We start from the raw sequence: 9,151 nt of genomic DNA on the forward strand, positions 1-9,151 counted from the left end.
TGAGACCATTCGGAGAAACCAGTCAATGGTACATTTAAGAAACTAGTTTGCGCTTCTTCTGTTGCTGTATGTATGCTTCGATTGATTACGTTACTAGTGTAACCCACAAAGAGAACTAATTCTGCTTGTTGTATATTGGACGGAGGATCGTTTGCATACATGAAGAACTATGGCGGATCTATGATTGAGCCTTGGGAAACCCCGTAAGTTATTTGCCCCAGACAGAATAATCTCCCCTGATTACATTGACTAGATTACTAACAACAATTTTCAGCCGGCCAGGGTGGCCGAGCGGTTCTAGGCACTACAGTCTGGAACCGCGCGACCGCTGCGGTCTCAGGTTCGAATCCTGCCTCGGGCATGGATGTGTGTGATGTCCTTAGGTTAGTTAGGTTTAAGTAGTTCTAAGTTCTAGGGGACTGATGACCTTAGAAGTTAAGTCCCATAGTGCTCAGAGCCAACAATTTTCAGCATGCTTTTAGTTACAAACGCCATTATCCAGTGGTTGGCTATACCATCAATTCAATAAAACCTTAGTTTATCTAGTAGATTATTGTGATCTACATAGTCAGATGCTTTGTATATGACACACAAAATACCAGCCAGCGCAATTTTGTTATTTAATGCAAACAAAATTTGGTGCATGAATCTCTAAATGTCATCCTCAATAGAGCAATTGTTCTGAAATGCAAACTGTGGTACACTGAGAATATTATTCTTGCTCAGTTGAGATGCTATCCTAGAATACATCACGTTCTCAAAAATTTTGGAAAATTATGTCAGTAGTGAAGCTGATCGTTAATTATTGACATCTCTCCTACCACTTTTCTTGTAGCGGAGTTCACAATGGCATACTTCGATCTTTCTGGAAAAACGCCTTGAGTTAGCGATTGTGGAGACGACCATCGACCTGGCGTAGCAAAAATGTGGTTCACCAGAAGAGCCGACACGTTTTCGACGGCCGAATCCCGATGGTCCCGTGACCACTGCACTCGTAATTGACGATAACGTTGGGTCAACATGTGAACACGTATGGTTAGTCTGCTGTGGAGCTCCATGTTCGACCATGTACGATGAACAGTATGCTCCCAAACAGTTGTGCGTGCACCAGCATTCTCTATCCTACTGTACAGAGCAGGCAAGCCTCCGGACACCACGTTCTGTAAAGATTCATGGACCTCCAACCATTTTGTGCCTGGTGGTAGTTTTAGTGCCCTCTTTCCGTAGAAGCTCACGACAGTAGCACTTGAACATTCGACCAACTTCGCCGTTTTCGAGAAACTCGTTCACAGGCGCAGCGTAATGGTAATCTGCCCTTTGTTAAAGTCGCTTATCTCAATGGATTTTCCCATTTGTAGCCCATATCTTAGATAGGGTGATCCCACGTTAGTGTCTGTTCAGCTTACACGCTTTTGTTACCTCGTCACGTGGCCGCAACGCAACCAACGCATCCATCGTCGCAGTGGGCAGTGGTCATTATGATGTAGCTGATCAGGGTATACCGGCACTGCCTGCGGCGCAGCAAACGTCATTATGACAATAAGACACATTGGGACAACAAGAGCAATAACTTACTACACTAATGTCCATTAAAATTGCTACACCAAGAAGAAATCCAGATGATATACGGGTATTCATTGGACAAATATATCATACTAGAACTGACATGTCATTACATTTTTACGCAATGTGGGTGCATAGAACAACCACCTCTGGCCGTTATAACGGGCTTGACACGCCTGGGCATTGAGTCAAACAGAGCTTGGATGGAGTGTACAGGTACAGCTGCCCATGTAGCTTCAACACGATACCACAGTTCATCAAGCGTAGTGACTGGCGTATTGTGACGAGCCACTTGCTCGGCCACCATTGACCAGACGTTTTCAGTTGGTGAGAGAGCTGAAGAACGTGCTGGCCAGGGCAGCAATCGAACATTTTCTGTATCCAGAAAGGCCCGTACAGGACCTGCAACATGCGGTCGTGCATTATCCTGCTGAAATGTAGGGTTTCGGAGGGATCGAATGAAGGGTAGAGCTACGGGTCGTAACACATCTGAAATGTAGCGTTCACTGGTCAAAGTGCCGTCAGTGCGAACAAGAGGTGACCGAGACGTGTAACCAATGGCACCCCATACCATCACGCCGGGTGATACGCCAGTATGGCAATGACGAATACACGCTTCCAATATGCGTTCACCGCGATGTCGCGAAACACGGATGCGACCACCATGATGCTGTAAACAGAACCTGGGTTTATCCGAAAAAATGACGTTTTGCCATTCGTGCACCCAGGTTCGTCGTTGAGCACACCATCGCAGGCGCTCTTGTCTGTGATGGAGCGTTAAGGTTAACCGCAGCCGTGGTTTCTGAGCTGATAGTCCATGCTGCTGCAAACGTCGTCGAACTGTTCGTGCAGATGGTTGTTGTCTTGCAAACGTCCCAACTGTTGACTCAGGGATCGAGATGTGGCTACACGATCCGTTACAGCCATGCGGATAAGATGCCTGTCATCTCGACTGCTAGTGATACGAGGCCGTTGGGATCCAGTACGGCGTTACGTATTACCCTCCTGAACCCACCGATTCCATATTCTGCTAACACTCATTGGATCTCGACCAAAGCGAACAGCAATGTCGCGATACGATAAACCGCAATTGCGATAGGCTAGAGTCCTACCTTTATCAAAGTCGGAAACGTGATGGTACGCATTTCTCCTCCTTACACGAGGCATCACAACAACGTTTCACCAGGCAACGCCGGTAAGCTGCTATTTGTGTATGAGAAATCCGTTGGAAACTTTCCTCATATCAGCTCGTTGTAGGTGTCGCCACCGTCACCAACCTTGTGTGAATGCTCTGAAAAGCTAATCATTTGCATATCACAGCATCTTCTTCCTGTAGGTTAAATTTCGCAATAAGTCACCTTCGTGGTGTAGCAATTTTAATGTCCAGTAGTGTAAGTTATGAAGTATAAGAACGATTAAAGGGAACAGAGTACTGTTCCTGACGGGGACACACTTACAGGTTTTCCGACTTCATTTGAATGTGTTAAAACACTTCCTTACGAACCGTTGGGCGGAAATAAATAAATATGTTGCCGGAAATGCGGCGTACCGTTTGAAACACTGATGACAATGTTTCCATTGTCGAAAGATGTCACACTGAAGCCGTTTTAACACTTTCTTCCAAGGAGCTATGTTAATGTCTTGACGTGTGACTGTAAGTCCACGCTGTGCAGCCGTTATAAACGCTGCGTACCATATGCTACAGTGGAAACTCTTGGTCGCTATACCTCTACTGTTTTCCTTGCCCTGCACCTCCCGTCAGCAGCAGCGCTGAGTGCTTACTTTGTATTCATTCGGAGCTTGACACTGTTGGCTCTGTTTCGTGATCCTTTCTTGCATTCTTCGAGCCACGATATTCCTTCTGCTCACTTCACGGGTTTGAATGGAGCCAAGTAGGACAAAACTTTCTCTCTCCCAGACGAGCCGGCCGAAGTGGCCGAGCGGTTCTAGGCGCTACAGTCTGGAACCGCGCAACCGCTACGGTCGCAGGTTCGAATCCTGCCTCCGGCATGGATGTGTGTGATGTCCTTAGGTTAGTTAGGTTTAAGTAGTATAGGGGACTGATGACCTCAGAAGTTAAGCCCCGTAGTGCCACTTTTTTTCTCTCCCAGACGATTCAAGAGATTCGCCATAGTCCGATAAACGTGTTCTGTTTTGCACAAATATGAGAAGCGGAACTTTCATTCCACTAAGATCTAATAAATACGTAATCGTTATTTATAATTTACCTTCATAAGCAACTGAATGCAGGGTAGCAACTGTACTGAAGACAGAGCATCCCTATCGCCACAGTGAATGGAATATTTCGACCTTTCACTGACGGAGATATCGTAAGACCATGTTCTGGTCGTAAGCGCGAATATAGGATGAGTAAGACACGCAATGCCAACACATGTAGTCGTGGGTAAATCGTAGAGGCCAAGCCATTAGTTACTCCAATCTAGCGCAGATATTGGTCTTTTACTGCGCCACCGGCTCAACATTGTACTCTTAGTGGCACTATTCTGTGAACAACGCCACTGTCGGAGTCTAAAGACGCGGACAGAAAGTTGTTGACGACAGAGATAACGAGATTGTAGCATCGCATGGGCCACCCGCAAAGTAGCAGACCAGTGCCAGTTTAGTGCTGGACAGCAAACGGGTTGATCAGCCAGACCATCTACAACCACTGCCTCAGAGTGCGGTACAGTAGCCTGTGTTCAACGCAAGTCACAAGACGCAGACATTAGAATGGGAGCAAGAACATCTCTGTTCTATGATCGAAGTATAGATAATGGTCTCTTCGTTCGGTCAGTAGCTGAAAACTTAAGTGCAAGGTAATGGTAGGGTACGAGAGTACGAATACGTGGAAAACATGAAGTGGTACATCACTTTACCAACAACCAACCAATCAAGCAAATTGTGGAGGTATTCTCGTGGAACGTATGTCTTCATGTGATGAAATGACACGCCTGCTATATTTTATACTCGCTCCTGATACAAACGCGTAACAGTAAACAAAGCCAAGTTCATTGTGAGCTGATCACATGAAGATCGCCAGTAAAGATAACCTGAAAGTCAAGATCTACAGCCTGATCGGTTTTCAGGCAACAGCTAAATGAGACTTGCAATTCAAATGGCAGATGGCTCTAGAAGAGCGTAGCGTTCCAAAAGATTGGAAACGGGCACAGGTCATCCCAGTTTTCAAGAATGGACGTCGAAAAGATGTGCACAACTATAGACCTATATCTCTAACGTCGATCAGTTGTAGAATTTTGGAACACGTACTATGTTCCAGTATAATGACATTTCTCGAGACTAGAAATCTACTCTTTAGGAATCAGCATGGGTTTCGAAAAAGACGATCGTGTGAAACACAACTCGCGTTATTCGTCCACGAGGCTCAGAGGGCCATAGACACGGATTCCCAGGTAGATGCCGCGTTTCTTGACTTCCGAAGGCGTTTGATACAGTTCCCCTCAGTCGTTTAATGAACAAAGTAAGAGCATATGGACTATCAGACCAATTGTGTGATTGGATTGAAGAGTTCCTAGATAACAGAACGCAGCATGTCATTCTCAATGGAGAGAAGTCTTCGGAAGTAAGAGTGATTTCAGGTGTGCCGCAGGGGAGTGTCGTAGGACCGTTGCTATTCACAATATATATAAATGACCTTGTGGATGACATCGGAAGTTCACTGAGGCTTTTTGCGGATGATGCTGTAGTATATCGAGAGATTGTAACAATGGATAATTGTACTGAAATGCAGGATGTTCTGCAACGAATTGACGCATGATTCAGGGAATGGCAATCGAATCTCAATGTAGACACGTGTAATGTGCTGCGAATACATAGAAAGAAGATCCTTTATCATTTAGCTACAAAATAGCAGGTCAGCAACTGGAAGCAGTTAATTCCATAAATTATCTGGGAGTAGGCATTAGCAGTGATTTAAAATGGAATGACCATATAAAGTTGATCGTCGGTAACGCAGATGCCAGACTGAGATTCATTGGAAGAACCCTAAGGAAATGCAGTCCGAAAACAAAGGAAGTAGACTACATTACCCCTGGTCGCCCACTGCTTGAATACTGCTCACCGGTGTGGGATCCGCACCAGGTAGGGTTGATAGAAGAGATACAGAAGATCCAACGGCGAGCAGCGCGCTTCGTTACAGGATCATTTAGTAATTCCGAAAGCGTTACGGAGATGGTAGATGAACTCCAGTGGAAGACTCTGCAAGATAGACGCTCAGTAGCTCGGTACGGGCTTTTGTTGAAGTTTCGAGAACATACCTTCACCGAGAAGTCAAGCAGTATATTGCTCCCTCCTACGTATATCTCGCGAAGAGACCATGAGGATAAAATCAGAGAGATACAGAGCCCATGCAGAGGCATACCGACAATCTTTCTTTCTATGAACAATACGAGACTGGAACAGAAGGGAGAACCGATAGAGGTACTCAAGGTCCCTTCCGCCACACACCATCAGGTGGCTTGCGGAGTGTGGATGTAGATGTAGATGTAGAAAACTGACTTATGGCCACTTTCCTAAATCCCCGCTTCGAGCAGTTAGGCCCATATGACCGTTTGCTTGCGCTTCAGGTACAGCATTTTAATTACTAGCTGTAACACCTCTGAACCGCTATTGAAATCGGCTCCTGGTGGTGATGTCTCAAATCCCTACCTAAATGCCTCCCCATGGAATCGGAACATGGGGTCAGAAACGACCAAGCCTAGCCCAGAGTGAAAGATAAGTGGTTGAGCGGAGTGGCAACTCTGACCACCAGCGCAGATTTAGAACCATAGGCTCGGTCTGGCTACCGCAGGAAGTGCAGCTAGCGAAGATGGCAACGCGCCAACAGAAGTCTGTTCAAGTGTCACCAAGGAAGAAAGGATGGGGGCAGAGGGAGTGGTTAACTTTTGTATATTTCCATATATTGAACCTCTCTCACTCGCTCACAGCGGGAGAGCGGACGGAGGGCAGAGGACGTACTGAGGTACAAAAGGTATGGGGAAAGGGTGACAGACCTGGTTGTTGGCAGCCCTGGGGTTGGAGGAGGGGAAGGGGCGGCACTTGCAGCTGTGGCAGTGGCTGGAGCTAATTGGGGTGCCGAGTCAGATGGGCGTGTCCAGCCATGTTGTCAACCATGGCCTATAACGATCCACTGGTTCACCTCCGACATCTGGCGAATGGGCATGCCCACACATCTGGACCCCACACATACGTGGGCCAGTATGCAAGACGGGCATGCTGCAGAAGGTCTAATAGGTTGTGATACCAGCACACATGCAGGGCTTCAGCCGGACTAGCCTCATTGATGGGGGTGGACCTATACATGGACGAGTGGTCTGGAAGCTGTGTAGGGCATCCTCGGATGATGTCACCTACAAGGTCTTACGCATCTGTATTTTGAATGTGTGGGCGATCTACTCAACATTCGCATTGAAGGTGGGATGAAACGGGCAGTGGCCAGATGTTTGATGCTTTATGGTAACAGAAGGCAGCAGATATAAAGAAAATTGAGAGCGCCACTGGGACGATTTCATGACTACGAGACTTATTTACAAAACAAGCGGTAGGCAAGTTGCCTCCATTTGTTCTAGGAAAAGTGAGCGCGGGCATTAGTTGCTGAAATCCACGGTGTTTGTTCATTCTGGCACATCTTTCTGGTGGAAGTGTTATATTCAGTAACTCATCGTGTAGCATATGGAGGTTAAAATTTGAGTTGCCCTGAGACTGGTAACATTACGAACATGGAAGGCATTAATTACTGCACTTAACATTTATGGTGTCACCGCCAGACACCACACTTGCTAGGTGGTAGCCTTTAAATCGGCCGCGGTCCGTTAGTATACGTCGGACCCGCGCATCGCCACTATCAGTGATTGCAGACCGAGCGCCGCCACACGGCAGGTCTAGAGAGACTTCCTAGCACTCGCCCCAGTTGTACAGCCGACTTTGCTAGAGATGGTTCACTGACAAATTACGCTCTCATTTGCCGAGACGATAGTTAGCATAGCCTTCAGCTACGTCATTTACTACGACCTAGCAAAGCGCCATTACCAGTTTCTATTGATGCTGTAAAACATGTACCGTCAAGAGCGATGTTCACCATTTACGGATTAAAGTTAAGTATTCCAACAGCTACGTCCTTTTTTGCTAAAGTCTAACTTCCTTGTCCTGTTCCAGACCTCACGCCAGCCTGCGTGAGCTTAAACGCGTGCCTTTCGGCTTCCTGTCATAGTGGATTGGCTGTCTTGCCAGTCTACAACAACATTTTCCCCAATACCCTCAGGAAGGTTACACTTGTCATCTTTTGTTTGGGGAAAATGCTGTTAAAGAGCGGCTAATTTCAATAGGATGCAACTATCCTAATTTTAAATGTTACAAACTGAGTACATTTTCAGCTGAAGTTGACGAATGAATAGACATTGAAGAAATTTAGCTATACAAGAAGAGTTGACTGACGAAGTGATATTACAAAGTGTTTTCAACCCACAGAGGCGACAGAACCTGAGAGCGACGGTGAAGAAACGTCTCCAACTCACATCTCTTGGGCTGAGGCTTCAGTAGCTTAAAACACTTGATGTTCAAAAAATGTTCAAATGTGTGTGAAATCTTTACGGGACCTAACTGCTAAGGTCATCAGTTCCTAAGCTTACGCACTACTTAACCTAAATTATCCTAAGGACAAACACACACATCCATGCCCGAGGGAGGACTCGAACCTCCGCCGGGATCAAATGGTTCAAATGGCTCTGAGCACTATGGGACTAAACATCTGTGGTCATCAGTCCCCTAGAACTTAGAACTACTTAAACCTAACTAACCTGAGGACATCACACACATCCATGCCCGAGGCAGGATTCGAACCTGCGACCGTAGCAGCCGCGCGGTTCCGGACTGAGCGCCTAGAACCGCTAGACCACCGCGGCCGGCCGCCGCCTGGATCAGCTGCACAGTCCATGACTGCAGCGCCTAAGACCGCTCGGCTAATCCCGCGCGGCTTAAACACTTTAGTGAAATTGTCTGAAGTTATGAATCTGCACGTCATGCAAAGTAATTTTTGCCGAACAAGAGGTCAATCCTAGAAACAAATTAATATTTGTGCGTTATTCCAGAGGGATCAGGAGAAAATTTCAGCTGTACGTTTAGAGTAGGTAACAGTTCGACATATTCCACATCCTCGACAACGTCAGATATCTGTGCTATGCCTAAAGACAGTCATTCCAACTGAAGTTCACCAAATCCTCGGTATCAGTTTTTATTAAGTAGCTTGTTCTTGATCTTATCAAACGATGGGTCTCATATTACTTCGCAACTGGCGTACAAGCAATTATTTATGTGTACTGAACTTTTCCAAGACTTCGTGCCTTGATTTAATAGAGGAGCACAGTAAGTGGTTCAAATGGCTCTGAGCACTATGGGACTAAACTTCTGAGGTCATCAGTCCCCTAGAACTTAGAACTACTTAAACCTAACTAACCCAAGGACATCACACACATCCGTGCCCGAGGCAGGATTCGAACCTGCGACCGTAGCGGTCGCGCGGTTCCAGACTGTAGCGCTTAGAACCGCTCGGCAGGAGAACAGTAGTCGACTTTTA

This window comes from Schistocerca americana, chromosome 4 (assembly GCF_021461395.2).
Source record: "Schistocerca americana isolate TAMUIC-IGC-003095 chromosome 4, iqSchAmer2.1, whole genome shotgun sequence".
Classification (NCBI taxonomy): domain Eukaryota; kingdom Metazoa; phylum Arthropoda; class Insecta; order Orthoptera; family Acrididae; genus Schistocerca; species Schistocerca americana.